Genomic DNA, 20,254 nt, shown 5'->3' with positions numbered 1-20,254 from the left:
AGAACATGAAGACTCAACTGGTCAAGGTTAGTTTAATGGCCCTGCGTTTGGGGGGGGGTATGTAGGAGAGTGGCATCGACTGCATAGTTGCCCCCAACTTTTTGCTGATGTTTTGACTGTTTTATGACTCTAGCCAGGCTGTGGCCCTGCTATCCAGGACCCCAGCCTATCTGCTTCCTCTCTTAAACGATGTGAGTACCCTAGGTACAAACCAATTGGATGCTGAGGATGCCCTGACAGTCCCTTGTAGATGGTACCCTAGGTACCCAGGGCATGGGTCCCTCAGTCGGCCTACCAGGGCTGCAGCACTTATTGTGCCACCCTGGGACAGCCATACAAACTGACACCACCAGACCACTACTGTAGTCTGGGTAAGGTGGTGCTAGCACCCCTTACGGGGATCTAGGTACCCTATATCCCACCCCATTACAACACATATACTCTCAGAGGTCACCCCTATAGCAGGCCTTGCTAATCCTACAAGGCAGGGTACTGAGGTATGTGTGAGGGGGGACCCCTACCTGAGTAGGGCCTCTCTGCAACCTTCGTAAAATCATTGCTGGGTTGTTTGTAGTGTAGCCATACCATATACTCTTAACCGCATTATAAGTCTATCGCGATAGCGTGATAACTTGAGAATGGCTAGACAGAACCATATCGTGTTTGGTGTCAAACATATAGGAATCCTACCCCCAGTCCAGCCATAGCCATGAGGGCACGATTCCCCCCTGCTAGAGGGGCGATATGGGAAAAGCGGCAGAATTTAGACACCAATTTAAAAGTGCACACGTAGTACAAAATGGCTACTACCCGCCACCCACACGACTCTGGCTGGCTGTTGCTGGGGAAAATCCCAGCCTCGCCAGCTGGACAATAGGGCTCCTGTGGCAGGGAGGTGCTAGCATCTCCCCAGACAGGATATGTGGATTGGAACAGGGTGGGTGCACCATATGTTGCCTTTCAGAGTTGCACGTATGCAGCTACAGCGCCTACATTCTGCATACACCGCCTGGAACCGATGCAGGGGCATCCTGCCCATCGCCCAGGTGGGAAACACACAAAGGGGAGAGGGTGTAGCCACCCTTTCCCGCCTCACCTCTCATTGGTGGACACTACTCTGGACACTCCCCTAATCTTGGGGATAAAAGTGAATAACGTGGCCCCAGAGCCTCAGATTAATCTTGGACTTCACAGACTTGACCTTCGACGAGCTGCTGCCCAGCTGACTGAAGAAATCTCCCTTGGGGTAAAGGAGTTACCCCCCTGCTTGGCAGGCACCTGAAACACTGCAAGTGACCCGGTTGGAACTTCGCTGCTCCTACGGACTTCGTCGACTTCCAGCAACCTTGAGGTGGGTTTCCCAAGCATCCCAGAGGCCAGTGAGCGTGCACAGCAAGTCTGAGCACCGTGGACCGCGTGGGTGCCGAGATTTCTAATACCCCAGGACACCAGCCACCTCTTGCATAGCACATGACCTAGACCAGTGGGGAAGTTGTGCTTTGGCCCATTTTTGAGCCAACCACCAAGCAGCAATTGTGCCAAAGATCAGTGCCCTAGCCCCCTCCGGTGGCCCGTGGGCTCCCTTTTACACACTCCATTTTGCTGCCTTCCGCGGTCCCTTGTCTCTCAACTTGGGGGCCCGAGCGGAGGACAATCTTGACTTCCAAGAGTTTCCCTGGTTGCTCCAGGCTTGCTCTACAGTCTCTCCAAAGGAGACCTCTCACAGACCTCGTGGGTCTGCACCAGTAGCTGATTTGTTTATCTTGGGTGGGTTGCGGTTGCCAAGGCTTAGTGGATCCAATCCGGACACTAACACTGCAGCGACCCTCATCCTACGTGGGACAGTCGCCCTCCAGAAGCTGGCTTTCCTTGACGCCTCCCGGAGCCCGTGGCTGCAGATCCAAGCTACACCTCTTTCCACTTGAAGCACCCGACATTGAAGGGCTCTTTCCTTTGAGCTCCCTGGTCACTGTGCCGTGACCCCGACTCTGTCCCCTCTGCTTTCAGGTTCTTCTCTACAAGATCTACAACTTCAATTTTCACGGCATCATCAACGCTTTTGGCTAGCAGCAGTTTTGTACATTTTCCCATTGAAAATCAGCCCACGACCTGACATCGAAAACGACCTATGCACCCGGCTTCCCTGGGGCAGGTAACAGTGGTACCTCGGTACTCTCGTGGTAGTGGGCTCCTCAAAAGCTTAACTCTAAGATTTTAACTTTGAACTGCTAGAACTGTCTTTAATCTGTTTAAATCAAACCGCGACATTCTCCATAGGCTTTAATAGAGATCCCGATAGCAGCTATTTCCACTGCACGCGCCTCCCGTGGGTCCCCTTCCTCATAACCTGGGGTGGATTTTTAAGGGGCCAGCGATCCTTAATGCCCTAGGCATTGTCTGTAGAATTGTCGTGGTTCTTATACCACTTTTTTAATATATGGTTTGGTCCCCCCCGGGGCCCTATGATTCCAGTGCTATTTATTGTATCTATCAATGCTTGTTTGAATTGTAACTTTGCCTCAGCCTCATAAAGAGACTTGTGGGATTCTGTCTAGAATAAATACATATATTATATATATATACCTGTGTGGGCTACTCTTTCATTTGGTCATTCAAGAGGTTATCTATGGTAAAACAATAAGCTTAACACTCCTTCAAGACTTAGCCTGAAGGCTGCTCTCCACAGCTACCACTAGGATCGCTTTCTTTAAAGGTTGTCTTAAACCTATCATCAATAAGAGTCGAATTGGACTGGTGCAAGGTGTCCCCTATAACTAGGAGACAGCATATGCCAGGCCAACTTCTCACACAATTGATACTAGGTCTGCCATGGCTCACAGAACATAATCCTACTATCGATTGGGGTGCTCGATCAATAGCGTTGGATTCAGAGTACTAAAAGGAGAATTTTGATAAGGAATGTAAGAGAGACCATGTAAAGACACCAGCGTTTCATCTAAGTGAAAGAGAGGCAACGATTTGCGTGATAACAACTGCAGAGCTACCCGTGGAGTACGCAGACTATCGACATGTTTTTAACAAGAGAGAAGCTGAAAATCTTCCACCACATAGGGAATTTGATTATAAGATCGATTTGGAACCAGGTTCCAATCTCCCATGCAGCAGAATTTACGCCTTGACGGAATAGGAAGATGAACATCTAAAAGATTATCTGCAAAAGTACCTTGCAAATGGATTCATTAGGCCAGTCTCTTCGACACTTTTTTTTATTCCGAAGAAGAATGGAGAGTTAAGGTCTTGCATTGATTATAGGGCAATAAATCGAATCACCATCAATAATTGGTACCCTTTGCCCTTAATCTCTGCACTATTAGATCAAGTAAAAGGAGCGCAAGTCTACACCAAATTGGATTTGAGAGGGGCATATCACCTTGTTAGAATTCGAGAAGGTGATGAATGGAAAACGGCCTTCAGAGCGAAGCATGGCTATTTGAATACCAAGTAATGCCCTATGGCCTATGTAATGCTCCAGCTGCGTTTCAGCATTTTATTAACAATGTATTGAAAGAGTTAATTGATCGGAATGCAATAGTATATATATATATATACGATATTCTAATTTATTCTGATACAGTGGAAGAACATGAAGAACGCGTTAAGAAGGTGCTAAGGAAATTGCGAGAAAACAGTCTGTTTGTTAAGTTACAGAAATGTGCATTTAATGCCTCTACTGTAGAATTCCTGGGGTTTGTACTTTCACCAAGAGGAATCACGATGGGTGAAAAAAAGGTCAAGGCAGTGATTGATTGGGAATCTCCTAAGTCAGTGAAATAAATTCAAAGTTTCATAGGTTTTGCAAACTTCTATAGGAGATGTATCCAAGACTTTTCAGAAAAGTTGATGCTTTTGACCAGATTACTGAAGAAAGGAGCCAGATTCTATTGGTCAAAGGAAGCAGAGGAAGCTTTCACCCAGTTAAAGAAGGATTTCACCACGGCACCAATTTTGCTTCAACCTGATCCATCTGAGCCTTTCCTGTGTGGAAACAGATGCGTCCAATCTGGCGTTGGAAGGTGTATTGTCTCAAAGACATAAAACTTGTCATGCTCACGCCGGAGGTAGGAAATACCGCGGAACTACAACCCCCAAGAGGCACCGCGGCCAGGCGCTCCACCTGATCGCAAGCACGGCCGCCCATAAAGCCGACTCGACGCAAGGGGACGGTGCCAATGATTCCCTCTCGACCTGAACACTTTCAACGGCCCACAATCCAGCATCGTCCGCTCTAGCTGAAGCGAAGGATGCCGTCAGTGTGCGGTTCGCTCCAGAAACTCTTGCATCCTGAAGCCTTCTGTCTGCCTACGCTACAAGCTACCGAGAGAGAGGTGAGTGTCTCCCCCACCTGCTAATGACCCCGTGACGCCCCAGGATTGTCCGCGACAACGCCTCCAGGGTGTGCGCTCTTCTCAGCTGCGAGCAAGAAATCCTCGCACTCCCTCCAGCCTGACTGTGCACTTCTCCGCTCTTCCTCCGGGTTTTGGCAGACTCGCCGCGGGAACCACAAGCAAATTTCCTACCGGGTCCTCTAAACATTGGGAGGCTCCGCGGGAAGGTTCCCAAGTACCTCCCGTTCTTTCCGCTTGTTGTGTTCCCTTAGTCGTCTCTACGGAACCTACGGTCACGGCGCTCCTCAGCCCCACGGATACCTGGGCTTAAGAGTAGAAGCGCCCGTGACGGTGTAGGTGATACATCACCCCTCATACTTCCTAGCGGAACCATCAAGCACAGCGCTCCTCGGCCCCATGGATACCTGGGCTGGAAGTAGCAGCGCCCTCGCCGGTGCGAGTGATTCCCCAAACACCCATACTTCCTTGAGGAACCATCTTGCACAGCGCTCCTCGGCCCCAAGGATACCTGGGCTGGAAGTAGTAGTGCAACAGGTGGTTCCTGCGAAGCTCAAAATCCGAGAGCTAATCCAGTCGCAGAACCCCGCTTCCAACGTGAGGCTGGGGCCAGTGCAGTTCACTGGACCTGACTCTCCTTACGATTACCGACCTCTGATCAACCCATCCCGGGACAACGCAAGGGCCAGTGCAGTTAACTGGACCTGACTCTCCTTACGATTACCGACCTCTGATCAACCCATCCCGGGACAACGCAAGAGACAGGTACAGCAGGGTGCATCCGGAGAAGGCTCTCATCACAGAGAGGGAAAGACTAACGTCGCCTCTAACCCCTCTCTCCTTGTCTCGTTTCAGGTATCCCTTCCGGCTGTCTCCGTCCCTTCCTTCCCTCGCCCACCTGTCTCCTGCGCCCGAGGGTCTTTATACGAATCCGGGCAGGGGACGGATGGGAGGGGGACCCCTCTATAGCATCAGCGTCATCCCGAGGAGAAGACACAGGGTCGAACCCGACAGAATCATTGGCCCACGAATTCCCCTCCTCTTGATCACGCTGATATAGAGATGGCCACGTTAGACGACGTATTAGCCGCGTTGGCACAAGTACAGCTTGAACTGGCCACGTCCAGAGCAGAAACAGCCGCATTACATACCCGCTTAGACCGTCTCCAGAGGAATCCCTTTGATGCAGGAACCATGTACCCTACACCCACTCCCCAAGTGGTAGTGGAGATGCCTGCGCACGTACCACTAGCTCCTCCGGAAAGATACCACGGGGAGATTCATAAGGTGCAAGTGTTTATGACCCAAATATTGTTGCACTTTCATTGCAAACCTAAGCTTTTTCAGACCAATCAAGCCAGGGTAGCATTCCTCATCTCCTACCTGGCGGGAGATGCAGCGCAATGGGCCGTCCCGATAGTCCGAAGAGACGATGCCCTCTTATATGATTGGGACACATTCAAGTTGGAATTTGAAAAAACCTTTGATCGGCGGGCGGACACCTTCTCCGCCGACCGTGACCTCCTCGACCTTCGTCAGAGCACCAACGATTTCCTTGGTTACATCAACAGCTTTCGGCGGTTGGTGGCCGAAACCCACTGGCCCGAGTCTAAGCAAGCAGCGATCTTCTACCGAGGGCTAACGGAAGACTTGAAAGACGTGATCGCACAAATAGACCCGCAACCCCGCACTTGTGCTGCTATGATCGAACTGGCTTCTCGCCTAGAATATCTCCTGAGGGAGAGAAAAGGAGACCATAAGCGCAAAGATAAACCTCTAGTGTCCTACGAAACCCCCCGTTCTTCGGAGCAAGGGGCACATCGCACAGACCCCATGGAAATAGGGACAGTGAGAGCGTCTCTAACCCTCAGCGAACGAGACCATCGTCGGAAACAGGGTCTCTGCCTAGATTGCGGCAAGAAAGGACACTTCCTGCGAGAATGCCCGGTGCGTCCCAAGACCGGCCGCAACCGCAGTAGCCTAGCAGCAGCCATCAGCCAAGACGACTCGGCGGGAAACCCGAGAGCTTGAAGGTTCAGGAAGGGACTCCCTCAAGCTACCATTCCATCCCTTCTACAGAAGCTGATATGACCAAGGAACCCAACCACTTTTTTGTCTCATTACAAGTGGTAGAGGACCGCTGTCCCCGACAGGTTCGAGCCATGATAGACTCCGGAGCCACCGGATGTTTTTTAGATAAGGCTGAAGCTGAACGGCTTGGAATCCCTCTACTACACAAAGACCATCCAGAACTCGTCTTTGCGGTAGACGGCAAGGAGCTGGACTCTGGCCCTATCATCTTCCACACCCCGTCCCTGTGGGTTACCATAGGGGAAGACCACGGCGAGTGGCTCACCTTTAACATCATCCAGGCTCCACGCTGCAATCTCATCTTGGGGCTACCATGGCTGAGAGTGCATGAGCCGCACATCCCGTGGACAACCAACTCAATCTCATTTAACTCCAGCTTCTGTCAACGTCAGTGCAAGCTGCCGAGACGTCCTCCTGATGTGGGAAACGCATCCAACCAGTACGTTGCCACAGCGGCTGAAAAGGACATAACATTCCCTCACTGGTATACCCCTACAGAGAAGTCTTCGACAAACGAAAAGCTGAAGAGCTACCCCCGCACCGGCAATACGATTGCCGCATAGACTTAGTGCCTGGCGCTACTGTGCCGTGTAGTAGAGTATACGCCCTCACGGGTCCCGAAACCCAGCACCTCCGTGAGTACCTGGACGAATTCTTGCACTTGGGATTCATCCGCCCTTCTAGATCTCCGGCCGCGTCACCCCTTTTCTTCATTCCGAAGGCCAACGGCGATCTCCGCTGCTGTATAGACTATCGCGCTCTGAATGCACGGACCATTAAAAACCAATATCCACTGCCCCTGATTCCGGTGCTCCTGGAACAAGTGAGGGAAGCCAACGTATATACCAAGCTTGATCTCAGAGGGGCATATCACTTGGTACGCATCCGAAGCGGGGACGAATGGAAGACTGCCTTCAAGACCAGATTCGGCCTGTTTGAGTATCTGGTCATGCCCTTCGGTCTCTGTAATGCCCCGGCAGCCTTCCAGTTCTTCCTCAACGAAGTGTTGAGGGACTTTTTGGACAAGTACGTCGTGGTGTATATAGACGACATTCTGATCTTTTCGTCTAATCTACAAGACCATATACACCATGTGAAGACATTGCTACAAGCCCTGAAAGAACATCGTCTGTTTTGCAAACTCACGAAATGTGAGTTCCACGTAACAACGGTGGAATTCCTTGGAGTCCTGCTGACCCCCACAGGGCAAGTCATGACCGATCGCAAGGTGCAAGCAGTCGTCGAGTGGCCCCAACCCCGAACCATGAAAGAGGTCCAAAGCTTTCTTGGCTTCGCGAACTTTTATAGGAGGTTTATCCACCATTTCTCCCAGTTGGTGACCCCTCTCACCAGATTGACTCGGAAAGGCGTTCCATTCGTCTGGTCACCTGATGCCCAAACAGCTTTCAACCAACTCAAGACGGCGTTTACATCAGCTCCCGTCTTACGCCACGCTCAACCTGACCTTCCTTTTGTCGTGGAAGCGGACGCCTCTGAAGTAGCGGTCGGAGCGAACCTCTCGCAACGTCAACCTGATACCGGACAGCTCCATCCGGTTGCCTTCATGTCCCGAAAGCTAAGACAGGCCGAACTGAACTACACTATCTCGGAGAAAGAGCTGCTCGCCATACGAGAAGCGTTCCTGGAGTGGCGGCACTGGTTGATGGGCGCACAACACCAGGTGACGGTGTTCACCGACCACCGCAATCTTCAGTTCCTCCGCTCAGCACGACATCTATCCCCCTGCCAAAAGAGATGGATGCTCTTTTTTGTGGAGTACAACTTTCTCGTTACCTTCCGGCCAGGCACGCAAAACAAGAAAGCTGATGCATTATCCAGACAAGGTCTGCCCTGCTGCCCGGCGGAAACCCCCGACCAACCCATCCTATCATCGGAGCAAGTGGTGGGCAGTCTACGGACGGAGTCCTTTTTACAGAAAGTGAAGAAGGGGATACAGACGTTCACCTGGGTGGCCTGGTTGAAACGACATAAGGAATGGCGACTGCACAACGGCCTTCCCATGTGCGGTTCTCGAGTGCTGATACCTACCCTCCAGCTTCGCAGACTCGTTTTTTCATGGTGTCATGACGTACCGTGCGCAGGTCATATGGGAGGAACCAAGACCCTGGAGCTAGTGTTGAGACAATGCTGGTGGCCTTCAGTTAGACCAGACATCCTGCGCTGGGTTAAGAACTGTTCCGTATGCGCCCAAATGAAAACCGATCGGCTGAAAAGCCAAGGTCTCCTGATGCCGCTCCCAACCCCTCTGCATCCTTGGGAATGGATCTCCGTCGACTTCATTGTCGGTCTGCCCAAAGACCAAGGCTGCACAGCTATAATCGTCGTCATTGACTTCCTTACCAAAATGGGACACTTTATCGCGTGCAAACAGGTGCCCACGGCAGGGGCGCTGGCTAAACTCCTGTTAATACACATCGTTCGACTTCACGGCCTTCCAATGGGGATTGTATCGGACAAGGGCTCGCAATTTACAGCACGTTTTTGGAGGGTCTGGTGTGAAGAACTTGGCATTCAATCCTCCCTATCCACCAGCTTCCATCCCCAAACGGACGGCCAGACCGAAAGACTGAACCAGACCCTCAAACAGTATCTGCGCTGTTATGTGGACCACGCTGCAGAATCCTGGGTGGAATGGCTCTGGGTAGCAGAAATAGCCTATAATAACTCCAAACACTCTTCCACGCAGTTTTCTCCCTTCTTCCTTGCATCTGGTCATCACCCTCGTTTTCTCCCGTTTCTCCTCCCTCGCGCCCACAGCAAACTTCCCGAGGTACAGAACAGAATCAAAGCCATTCACACCGCAATCAAACACGCCAGAGAGAAACTACAATTAGCCAAAACACGCTATAAGGCCCAAGCCGATAAACATCGGCGAGCCCCTCCGAAGTATCGCAAGGGAGACAGAGTGTGGTTGTCCACAAAAAACATCCGATTCAGAAGACCTAGCGCGTTCAATCCAAAATTCATAGGACCGTATCCTGTGGTGCGCCATGTGAACCCTGTGGCTGTGCAGCTGCGACTACCCCAGCATCTGCGCATCCATCCCGTGTTCCATGTCTCCCTACTGAAGCCCTCCTTCTGTCCCGTCCGCAAGGTCCCGGATCCGGTCTGTGTACACCACGAGCAGGAATACGTGGTGAGACGGGTGCTGGACTCCAAACTGATTAGAGGGAAGTTGTGGTACCTTCTTGCCTGGAAGGGCTACGGCCCGGAAGAGAACTCCTGGGAGCCTGCCTCTGCGGTCCATGCGGGTCGCCTGGTGGCTGCCTTCCACCGCGGCAGCCCTGCTAAACCTGGTCCCTCTCTCGCCGCTGGAGGAGGTGTGAAGGGGGATGTGCTGTCATGCTCACGCCGGAGGTAGGAAATACCGCGGAACTACAACCCCCAAGAGGCACCGCGGCCAGGCGCTCCACCTGATCGCAAGCACGGCCGCCCATAAAGCCGACTCGACGCAAGGGGCGGTGCCAATGATTCCCGCTCGACCTGAACACTTTCAACGGCCCGCAATCCAGCATCGTCCGCTCCGGCTGAAGCGAAGGACGCCGTCAGTGTGCGGTTCGCTCCAGAAACTCTTGCATCCTGAAGCCTTCTGTCTGCCTACGCTACAAGCTACCGAGAGAGAGGTGGGTGTCTTCCCCACCTGCTAATGACCCCGTGACACCCCTGGATTGTCCGCGACAACGCCTCCAGGGTGTGCGCTCTTCTCAGCTGTGAGCAAGAAATCCTCGCACTCCCTCCAGCCTGACTGTGCACTTCTCCGCTCTTCCTCCGGGTTTTGGCAGACTCGCCGCGGGAACCGCAAGCAAATTTCCTACCGGGTCCTCTAAACATTGGGAGGCTCCGCGGGAAGGTTCCCAAGTACCTCCCGTTCTTTCCGCTTGTTGTGTTCCCTTAGTCGTCTCTACGGAACCTACGGTCATGGCGCTCCTCAGCCCCACGAATACCTGGGCTTAAGAGTAGAAGCGCCCGTGACGGTGTAGGTGATACATCACCCCTCATACTTCCTAGCGGAACCATCAAGCACAGCGCTCCTCGGCCCCACGGATACCTGGGCTGGAAGTAGCAGCGCCCTCGCCGGTGCGAGTGATTCCCCAAACACCCATACTTCCTTGAGGAACCATCTTGCACAGCGCTCCTCGGCCCCAAGGATACCTGGGCTGGAAGTAGTAGCGCTACAGGTGGTTCCTGCGAAGCTCAAAAGCCGAGAGCTAATCCAGTCGCAGAACCCCGCTTCCAACGTGAGGCTGGGGCCAGTGCAGTTCACTGGACCTGACTCTCCTTACGATTACCGACCTCTGATCAACCCATCCCGGGACAACGCAAAGGCCAGTGCAGTTAACTGGACATGACTCTCCTTACGATTACCGACCTCTGATCAACCCATCCTGGGACAACGCAAGAGACAGGTACAGCAGGGTGCATCCGGAGAAGGCTCTCATCACAGAGAGGGAAAGACTAACGTCGCCTCTAACCCCTCTCTCCTTGTCTCGTTTCAGGTATCCCTTCCTGCTGTCTCCGTCCCTTCCTTCCCTCGCCCACCTGTCTCCTGCGCCCGAGGGTCTTTATACGAATCCGGGCAGGGGACGGATGGGAGGGGGACCCCTCTATAGCATCAGCGTCATCCCGAGGAGAAGACACAGGGTCGAACCCGACAAAACTACAGGGCAATTGCATCCAGTGGCCTTCCGTTCAAGGAAATTGACCTCAGCAGAAGCCAATTATACGATAACTGAGAAGGAGTTATTGGCCATCAAGGATGCATTTAAAGAATGGAGACATTACTTGATGGGTGCAAGGCATGTGGTCACAGTCTATACCGACCATCGAAATCTGAAATTCTTAAAGTCAGCCAGAACATTAACACCAAGACAACTACGTTGGTCCTTACATTTTGCCGACTATGATTTCATCATTACTTACCGACCAGGCTCGCAAAATGGTAAGGCTCATGCCTTATCCAGATGGGTACCGAGGGTTTGTCGGAAGAGGTCAAGGATCAGAAAATCATACCAGAAGGAAAAGTAATCAGAGCCGTTTCAAAAGAATCAGTAGAAGAAGAAGCTCGGAATTTAATGACTCTGGAAGAAATGAGAGACTGGGTGGAGGAAGATCCTAGACGAGAAATCCCAAGTGGATTACTGTATCATGATGGAGCTCTCTATCTAACCACACCAGAAATGCAACAAAAGGCCTTAAAGGAATGTCATGATAACATATTGGCAGGCCATAAAGGAATCGAAAAGACTGGAGACTTGGTGAAGCGACATTTTTGGTGGCCAAATATGATCAAGGATATACGTCAATATGTGGCCACTTGTGAGATTTGTGCGAGAGGAAAACTGGAGAAACAGGCTTTGCCCACCACACCTTACCCATGGCATACTGTGACTTTAGATCTAGTAGTAGCATTACCATTTAGCCAAGGGTTTGATACTATACTAGTTTGTGTTGATGCTTTTGCAAAATTGGCCCATTTTGTACCTTTGAAGGGGGTGCCCACAGCCAGACCATTAGCATCCACTTTTAGTCAAAACATAGTTCGCGCTCATGGTATACTTAAGGTTCTAATATCTCTCAAGCTTTTCAAGTTTCTTTTCCACTAGGGGCCTCAGTTGGAAAGGGACACGCCGATGTCGTAGCGCCACCGGGGTGACAGTCTTGTCAATGTGTAGCTTTATCGGATCGCACTTGATGCGTCCCAGCCCTTGGAAGAGTTAGGGGACCTGGTCCAGTATCTCGTCGACTTGGTTCACGTGGACACTTCTGGCGAACGACACCAAATCCAGATCTTCTGCTGTGTGACTGCTGATTAGTGTATCTGCTTCACGGTCTATGACATGGATGACGGTTATGACTTCTTGGTCCTCCGACTTGACCGGGATGGATATCTTCCCTATCAACGGTAGGGGGGTTTGACTCCCGTAAGCAAATATCCTGGTCCTACGTCAGACGTACGTCATGGTAGGACTGCGCATGCACGCGCATGCGCAGTCCTACCATGACATACGGGATTACGGTGAGGAGGAGGAGGGCAGCCCAGGACGTCGCGATAAGGTAAGTGCGCATTTATTTTACTTTAATTGTAAATTCTATTTTAAAAATATTTATTGCAGTGGGTGAGAGGCACGGAGCTCCACTGAGTTTTTGGCCAACTCCGTAGAGCTTCATGTAGAGCAACTCCGCCTGCTCTGCCCGGGGCTAGTGGATACGTGGAAGACTAAAGGCAACCTAAGAAATGGGTTCACCTACAAAAATAAAAAATACGGTCATGCATCCAGAATTGACTTTTTCTTAATAGATAAAACTTTAAACAACAGTGTTGACATGGTAGAAAACTTACCCGCCCACCTTTCGGATCACTCCCCAGATTCCATGATAATAAAAACAGGGAAATACCAGGCAGCACCCAGACCTTGGATCGCACTCTTCTTTTAGACCAGCAGATCATAGATAAGCTGAAATCAATAACTGAGGAATATTTTGAAACTAATAATAATAAAGAAATCCCTATACAGATAGTCTAGAATGCATATAAAGCGGTAGTCAGGGGGGCCCTAATTGGTTTGGCCACATCTAGGAATATGAATTTTAGAAAAAGTGTAAAAACCTGGTTGTTCGACAAATAAGTGCTTTAAATGCTCTCTATCCAGTTGTGTTTTGTGTTTTGCTGGTCCGGCGCCGGGAAACCCTTTGTGGGTAGCTGTGCGCCTTACAAGTGTTATAAAATAAAATAAATAAATAAATAAATAAAGGAAACTAGAAATAGAATCTGCCAGCTAGAGGTTGAAATCTCAGATCAATACAGGAAATTAGAGGTTGCTGGGTCCACACAAGAACAAGAGATAATGGAAGAAAAAAAAATGATTAAAAAAAATGACCTGATCAATATGTTAGGTACTAGAATTAGAAAAAATGGGAAGCTAGTGAGTTATCGAATTGAGAATATGGGGAAGGCACTGGAAAACTTCTCACATGGAAACTTAAAACCAAACACAACAGAAATAAAATCGTAGCTATACAAAGAGACAATCAGGTTGAGCAGGAAGTAGATGACTCGGGGATTCAGAAGGCCTTTACCGATTTTTTCCAGTTTTTATATAATGAGGATTTAGAGGTGCCCAATGATCTAGTCGACTCTTACCTGAGCAAGCTGGTTGTCCCTAGCTTAGAAGGAGAAGATAGAGAAATACTCAATTAAGAAATAACGCTTGAGGAAGTGATCACTGTTTTGAAGAAACTAAAGAAAGGGAAGGCCGCTGGCCCGGATGCATTACCAAATGAATTATATGGCTTTATCAGAAATTTTGGCCCCCATATTGGTGAATTTCTAAATATGGTCTTTTTTAAAGGGCTAACCTTACCAAAATCTTGGAATGATTCCACCATCACTATAATCTTGAAACCAGGAAAAGACCCCTTGAAATGTGAATCATATAGACCCATATCTCTCTTGAACAATGACTATAAAATGTACACACAGATCTTAGCAACAAGATTGGGACATATGAAAAATCACCTAGTACATGAAGACCAGAAAGGATTTATTAAGGGAAGACAGCTGCATGACTTAACCCACGAATTGATTGAAACAATTGACATAGCCACTCAAGAGAATATTACCTTCACAGTTCTTACATTTGATGCCACGAAGGCCTTTGACCGAGTAAATTGGATGTTTCTATGCAAAGTAATAATTCAATATGGTTTAGGAGAAAAGTTCTTAATGGCGGTAACACATATATGCGAAGCCCCAGTGGCAAAAATATTGGTAAATGGCAATCTTACCAAAGAAATAAAAAATTTCAGAGGCATTCGTCAAGGATGCACACTCTCTCCATTTTTATTCAACCTGCATATTGAGCCTTTAGCTAATTCCATAAGAACAACACAAGGAGTTATCCCTTTTAACTTTCAAGGGTGGGAAAAGAAAGTGGCACTACATGCAAACGATTTAATGGTGTTTACAAGCAACTTAAGGGTATCGCTACATAATATCGCAAAACTAGTAGATGAATTTGGAGAGGTTTCGGGGTATCAAGTTAAATCATCAAAAAACAGAAATCATGAATGGAACTCTCCACTTCTGTATCCTTTAGCAAAACGTAGAATAAAGTACTTAGGGATAGAGATACTAAAGAACATTGATGAAAATTGAGCACATAAATTTCAAAATTAAAGTAAAAGATCATGTGGAGAATATGGAATTAGAGGAAGAACTGCAAAGTGACCCAAAGCGAATGGAAGTATCAAAATGGTACTGGCTTATGATTCAAGCGGGAGAAGAATACCTCAGACTGCCACTAGAGTTATGGGAGAAAGACCTGCCAGCGCGGATGCACAATACTTATGGCAAGTATCTATTACTACATTATGGCGTGTAATAAAATCTGCACCTCTTAGAAAAAATCCTCTTTTTATATTACTCAGAGCATATTGGTCTCCAGAAAGGCTAAGAACGATAAACAAGCAAGTGCTAAAAAGATGTCCAAAGTGTGGAGAAATAAGGACAAACGACATCCACATGTTTCGGCAGTGTCCTCAACTTCAACTGTTTTGGTCCGGTGCTGGTAAGGTTATAAATAAAGTACTGGGACGAGACATAGAGGTAAGCATAGATAGAACTATTTTTGGAGTTGTGAGTGATAATGGAAGACCACCTTTTTTAAACGATAAGCAAAAGAACCTTTTGTTTGTACTGATCTTACTCGCCAGGTGGTAGATATGCATAAAATGGATACTCACAAACCCCCCAACATTAAGTGAATGGTTGACATCAGTGTGTAAGATTAAAACGTTGGACCTAAGTAGAGAGGAAAATAATCAAACGAAATTCTGGGGGATAATGGATAGGAATAGATCTTAAGATAGAGAGAAGAGGTATGGTAGGAACGGAAGTCGAATGATTACATACAATCCAATAAACAAATTCTGGGACTTTCACCGTGGTTGAAGCATGAGTGACTCTCCCTGTGAATTTGGAGATTATAAGACAGAATCGCACCTCAAAATATGAAGGCTTGCCACTTTACCTGATGAGGTGAGAAAGACCCCGGCTGGAAAAAGTTCTGAAAAGAGGGATCTTTGTCTTTCCATATCTCACTTTTTGCACGAATGAGGTAAAAAGAAAAATCCTTATCACTAACACAGCTGTCAACTGATTGCACACCTCCTACACTCAGTGGCTGCGGCATCAAAATAAAGAGGTGGTAATGAAGACCCCTGATCCGCAAAGTCAGACTTCTGTTAGCTTTGAAGGAGCAGAGGGAAGTAGGGAGGAGAGCACCCAGGTGTTCTAAAGCCAGCAAGAACCTCAGGGCCAAATGGCATCACAGAGTTAAGTTAAAGCCAGCACTGAGCCTGTGGTGGATAAATCAGGAGTAGCTATAGCGAAACAACCTAATGTGACAGCGAATTACGATTCTGATTCAGGAGAAGGTTCGAGCAATGTGACCAGTGTTGACCGCAGAAAAGAGAGGTGGCCAAGGAATTGCAAAAGACTCAGATTGAGTATATCTGTGGAACACATTCCACAAACTGTCACATAGAAGACTGAGTCAAGCAGATTAAGTGACAGCGAAGATGAACAGCCAGTTGCCTGAAGATCTAAAGGAACAAGGGTGCCTACTTAAAGGTACTCAGCTGCAGAGTGGACATACTTTGCAGAAAGTGAACTTTACCCAATCAACTATGAACCCGGTGATCAATGGAAAGTGCCTGCAGAACCACCGTGAATAAAGCTACCAGAGTAGAGACTGGTAAAATTTGACTTCCAGAATACTGTAATATCAAGTGAACTGCATCTATGAACTGAGCTCGTTGACTACAGAGAACTGTTTCTATTAACTGAATTTGATTAAAAATTGAAGATTCCCTAGGGCCAAGCCTCCTGTGAAAGAGTAGGGTTAATTCTTTAGAAGAAGATAAAGTAGGGTTAGTGATAACTCATAAAGACAACTCTATATAATTATATTTAATTGGAATTACACAGTTTTGTAATTTTGCACAAGTCGAAATAATTATTTTCTTCCAACTGTTCTTTCCTTAAGGTCTGACTGTAGAAAAACAATTGTTATCCTTTCAAAGAACCAATGCAGAGTAATTGAAGTTGTAGTGCTAACTGTCATTATCATTTTTATGATTGTGATACTAATGAGTTTGAGTTCTCCTGGACATACTAATCTCAATATGGCACTGATTATGAGTACAGGTTCTATTTATCGCACCAGATAAATAATGATAACATGGGATAAGCTATTTACAGGTGTGATAAATAGCATCTATTACGAGTAGGTGAGGAATAACATGCAGATATTGGTGTTTAACGCAGCAAAATCTGCATGATATTGTAAATACCATAGGCTTGACCTTCCGAAATTTAACGAAGGTTGAGGTATTTAACTCATCCTATAATTATCGGATGCATTAAATACCTACCAACTCGTAATTCTGACTCATGTGTAAACAGAGGTTTCTGCCTAGGTTGGAATATACCAACCAACTCATAATCAGAGCATAAATCGAATCCCACATAAACTCCTACTGTTTCACACCCTGTAGAACAGTACAAATTTGGCTTTTAGGATTTTGCATAATGATGCTTCAGAGAGGGATTTTTTTTTAAATGTTTAATTTAACTTGCTAAACAAATATTCAAATGTAATGCTAAGGATTGCTGTGCCTGCACTTTCTTACCTGGGTAGGAGGAATTACCTACCATGACATTCCCCTAATTTACAGTATTTCCTGTAGTATGATTCTAAGTTTACTCTATCATCCGGATCATTTTGAATATTATTTTTCAAATTATGATTTGCTCCTGTCAGAAGTGCCTATGTACAAACATCAGAATCCTAATGCTAGTGCAAAAGAAACGGACACTGTGTGGCATTTCTTCAGGTCCTGAAAAAAACGTGACAATGCATGTGCCAATAGACCAACCCTGCCTTGTTTATTATGCCCAATTGGGAAGTAATGTATTGATGATTTAGAGAACAGAAGAGTGGTTATTGAGTAGAGGACAGAGATGGGAAGAGATATTTGGAAAGACAAGTGGTGAAAGGAGGAGTAGAGACATAGAAACTTGGGAACACTTCTTAAGATAAGCTTAGATTGGAAACAGAAAGGAAAAGTTATGCTCAATGAGAAGAGAGGAGAATGTTCCAAATTTCCAAGGAATGGAATGGAGTGACTATTATCACCGACTTGTGGTTCTTGGTTATACAGATCAAATACTTGCAGGGAATGATCCTATCATTCCTGGAGTTAATTATGTGTGTTGACCAAATGTTTACTTTAAAATTCCTGCCAGTTTTGTGGGAAGCTGTTATTTAGCTTTAGTATTTCCCAAAATCTGTCTCATAGATAATGTGAAAAGTTAAGCAGTTGGATTTCCTGCTACAGCTAAACCTAGTAGTTGTGGGAGATAGTTGTGGTGTTATCATTCCTACTGTATGCGTTGTTTTAAATGATTTCAAAATTAGAAGGCTTTCTACATTAGTTGATAAGCTTGCCATCAGTGCTGCTTGAGCTTTACAAGCTGATAGCCATTAGGCTATGGTCCTTCGGACCCCTCTTGCTTTAGAAAATGTGCCTGCAAAGGAGGGCAGAGCATGCAAAATGCTGAAGGTTCAGCAATGCTGCACCTTTATACCAAATAAGTAGAAGGAGATTAAAGGGTATGCGAAGAACATCATTGGAATATCAACAGAATTGAAGGAGCTGGAAGCAACAGGTCCCTGGGAAGCAATTCTGAAAGGCCTTTTTGCTGTAGGTAGTTGGCTTAGCAATATTTGGAGGGTACATTAAGCGAAGTTCCTTTTATGGATTCAATGTACTTTCTCTCTTGTATTCTCCATCTGATTAAATTTTTAGTCTTCTTTTATATAATATACCAATTTAGATTGCATAACCAAACTGATGTATATGCTTATTTGATAAACTGATTTACTTATGTGATTAATTAGTAACTTTTACTAATTTGTTAATAAACCTTCATGGTTTGGACACCATCTTTTCTGTCCTTATTGGGGAACCTATTGGACAAATTATAAGAGCAAGGGGAAACGGTGCTGCACCACCTGAAGTAATCACTGTGTTCCAAGCACTAGATGCCCACCTCAAAGGACCAGCTGCTCATTGGTCATACATTAGAGACATTAAACAAAATCGAGAGGCAACAACACTGTGTATACAAAGAAAGTTTGTACAAGAAACAACAAAGACAAGACTAGTAGGACCTTTTGTTTGCGTTTGTGTTTTATTTGTGTTCTTCTATAGGATAACCAAGCGCAGCCAAAACTTTTTGCCTTATCACAGGCTTCTTCAAGACAGGTTTAGATTAAAGGCATTATACACCAATCTCGGCACACAACATCGCAAGCGACAACCAATCGTCAGCACTACACTTGTTAGAAATGAGTTTGTATACATCGTAGCTTGAAAATGAAATACCCTATGCTAAGGCTGAGTTCGGGGTTCAAAGTTTTGGGATCAATCGTCCAAGCTGCGTTCTGCACAAAAGTCAAATGTCTTTTATCTAAACCTGCCCTGAGGAAGCCTGTGATAAGGTGAAAAGCATTAGCTGCACTTGTTTATTCTCAAGAAGAACACGATAAAAAGACAAATACAAACAAAAGGACCTACTAGTCTTGTCTTTGTTGTTTTTTAGCAAACTTTCTTTGTATACACTTTGTTTTGTTGCCTCTCGATTTTGTTTAATGTTCTTGAGGAGCCATATTGGTTTCACTGCAATTGAAATTTGGTGCTGATGCTAGTTCATTTCACCCCTATCACTCAGTAATCAAAGTCCATGCGACTAGTGTCGTAACCTGTACGATGATAACACCAGACCTTATAGACATAAGAAAAAAATGTGTGTGGATCAGGATAGACGTTCTACTGTTTCAGTGACCTTCAGCAGTTACCAGGCCATCCCCCACTTGTGTGGTGGCCTTCAACTGTCACAATTGAATTGAAGTGCTGAGGCTTTGTTCCCGGGGGTTCTAGTGTACTGATTCCTTTTCATCCCTATGTGTTGAACACCAGGTACAATCTAATCTGGTAAAATAGATAAGAGAATTCAACACTTGCTACGGACATCTCCTTTTTTCTGCATGCACAACTCTGATTCCTGGCAATGCTAGGTAATCCTTTCACATCATATCTCTGAATCTGGCTGGCACTCATGCACCTAATTTTAGGAACTACTAGATATTTTACTTGGAATGGGGAATTACTCACAGACCCAGGAATAACAGGTTCAAATCTTCATTTTTTGCCCCATAAGGTCCAAAATCCATGTATATTTACGACCTGCTTGGAGAAAGTGGTACATTTGTGTGTGGGCTTATTGGAAGTTTGTCTTTGGGCGGTGTGGTGTCGGGAGGGCAAATTAGAAGACATGAGAGTGTTTGCTACTTCTTCAATATGGAGTTAGAGGGCAAACCTTGGACCTCGTCTCCTGGCCTGGAATTATTGATTCAAAAGTTTGCGAACACGTTAATTCCCGGCCCGGGGACAGAGGGAAACTTAGAATGGGCAAGAGTGGTAACTTCCATAGGAATACAATTCCAGGCTACTAGCAATGGAAACCATTTTCTTTTCGGTTTTTGGGATTTCTAGTAAAAGGAGAGATTGGCTCGTAGTATTTCTGTCACTACATGTTTAGGGTGCCCAACCGTCCGTAAATTTCCTGGACCGTCCGTAATGTGGACCTCACGTCTGTTGTCCGTGAGGATCCCTTTTACAGATTCCTTTTGTCCGTAATTTTGGGCCTTGCA

The sequence above is a fragment of the Triturus cristatus genome, chromosome 3_1 (genome assembly GCF_964204655.1).
Source record: "Triturus cristatus chromosome 3_1, aTriCri1.1, whole genome shotgun sequence".
Classification (NCBI taxonomy): Eukaryota; Metazoa; Chordata; class Amphibia; order Caudata; family Salamandridae; genus Triturus; species Triturus cristatus.
This window is presented reverse-complemented; position numbering follows the sequence as displayed.